Here is a 2820-nt window from a genome sequence, read left to right as displayed (position 1 = left end):
TGGGGGGGATGGGGGCGGGGGGAGGACAGACAGCCTGCAGTGTTATTACAAGTGATATTGGCGACATCGCCGAGATCACTTGTGAAGAAACAAGCGGCTTCCCCCAACTCCATGTTTCGGGCTTCAGGTGACTTCAAACGTGTGCCGCCCCTCTTCTCCGTGCAGCCCCGAGGCCGTGCCTCGGTGGCCTTGCCGGGAATCCGGCCCTGTGCCTCTGTCAGTCTCCTCCCTCCACTGAAGACATTATATGCCAGAATTATTCTTTGACACCCAGACTGCGGCAGGAGTCTACCAGCAGAGGAACTTCACAGCACTGGCTCCTCACATAGGTCTGTAAAATTTAGCTTGGCCCTGCCCACTGCCACATCATGACCTTGTCCTATTGGCTCTTACATTTGAGGGTTGGCTTATATGACCAGGAGGTGGGAGGAACAGAGCCAAGTTTGACTTTTACATGAATTTTTGAGATTTTTCTATCAAATTCTTAATTTCATCAGCACACTTTTGTGTCAGGTTCACTTTTGGATTCTCAGACCCTGGAGAACGTCTTGGAGAACAGCAAATAAGAAATATGACAACAAACAACAATATGCTCCGAAAAACAGGACGCACCACGACACACGGAAAAAGTGTCCATTTCAAAAAGAATATCCTCGGGGTGATTCAGCCCTTACACACACTTATACCTGGGCATATGACACACACACACACACACTTATACCTGGGCATGTGACACACACACACACACTCACTTATACCTGGGCATGTGACACACACACACACACTTATACCTGGGCATGTGACACACACACACACACTCACTTATACCTGGGCATGTGACACACACACACACACTTATACCTGGGCATGTGACACACACACACACACTCATATATACCTGGGCATGTGACACACACACACACACTTATACCTGGGCATATGACACACACACACACACACACACACACACACACACACTTATACCTGGGCATGTGACACACACACACACACACTTATACCTGGGCATGTGACACACACACACACTCACTTATACCTGGGCATGTGACACACACACACTCACACTTATACCTGGGCATGTGACACACACACACACACACTTATACCTGGGCATGTGACACACACACACACACACTTATACCTGGGCATGTGACACACACACACACTCACTTATACCTGGGCATGTGACACACACACACACTTATACCTGGGCATGTGACACACACACACACACACTTATACCTGGGCATGTGACACACACACACACTCACTTATACCTGGGCATGTGACACACACACACACTCACTTATACCTGGGCATGTGACACACACACACACACTTATACCTGGGCATGTGACACACACACACACACACACACACACTTATACCTGGGCATGACACACACACACACACACACTTATACCTGGGCATGTGACACACACACACACACACTTATACCTGGGCATGTGACACACACACTTATACCTGGACATGTGACACACACACACACACACACACTTATACCTGGGCATGTGACACACACACACACTTATACCTGGACATGTCACACACACACACTTATACCTGGGCATGTGACACACACACACACACACACACACACATACCTGGGCATGTGACACACACACACACATACACACTTACCCCAATTATAAAGAATATTGTGAAGATCCATCCAGACAGGACATGGGTTTGAATCCTGCTCTGGGCCATGGATTTCCCCCGAGGTGTCCCGCAGATAAACTGGCACTGAGGACAAGGTTACTCCCGTGTTGTAGATCCTATGAAGATTACTTTATAGGAAAGGAACAGATCTGTATCACAGAAGGAAGAATAAAAGTAAAACTAGTAAAATATGAACTGCTCATTTGTAAAAAAATAAATAAATAAAAATATATACATACAGGTGAAACTCGAATAATTAGAATATCGTGCAAAAGTAATGGCAGTAAGTGCTGCAAAAGGGGCCCAAACCAAGTACTGAGTACATATGCATGCTTGTACTTTTCAGAGGTCCGATATTGTTCTATGTACAATCCTTGTTTTATTGATTGCATGTAATAATCTACTTTTCTGAGGTTGTGGATTTGGGGTTCTTGGGGTTTTCATGAGCTGTAAGCCATAATCATCACAATTATGACAAATCACGGCTTGAACTATCTTGCTTTGCATGTAATGAGTCTCTCTCATATATTAGTTTCACCTTTTAAGTTGCATTAGTGAAATAAATGAACTTTGCACGATATTCTAATTATTCGAGTTTCACCTGTACACTGTATTGCTAAAAGTATTGGGACGCCGCTCCAAATCATTGTATTCAGGTGTTCCAATCCCTTCCGTGGCCACAGGTGTAAAAAATCACGCACCTCGGCGTGCAGACGCTTCTACAAACATTTGTGAAAGAACGGGTTGCTCTCAGGAGCTTAGTGACTACAAGCGTGGTGCCGTGATAGGTTGTCACTAGGGATGTCCCGATACCGATGCTAGTACCGGTATCGAGGCCTGATACAGGACATTTTCAGGAGTACTCGTACTCCTGAAAATGCCCCGATGCATAGATCAGATACCGGCCCTTTAAAAAATTTTTAACTAGCTTCGGTCATTGACCCCCCATAGCCCCTCCCCCGCAATACCTCTCCACCAAACGCAGGCTGCCTCTCCGCTCTGACCTCTCCGGACAGAAGTGTGACAGCATGGCGGGCGGTAAGTGTTCTGTGTGGACCGTCTCTTCTCCCTGCTGGTGCTGGCTGCAGAGCTCGGTGTCCCTTTCACAAAACTCTGTAG

This window comes from Nanorana parkeri, unplaced genomic scaffold (genome assembly GCF_000935625.1).
Source record: "Nanorana parkeri isolate BGI_ZX_2015 unplaced genomic scaffold, ASM93562v1 scaffold2303, whole genome shotgun sequence".
Taxonomy (NCBI): domain Eukaryota; kingdom Metazoa; phylum Chordata; class Amphibia; order Anura; family Dicroglossidae; genus Nanorana; species Nanorana parkeri.
Note: the sequence above shows the minus strand (reverse complement) of the source record.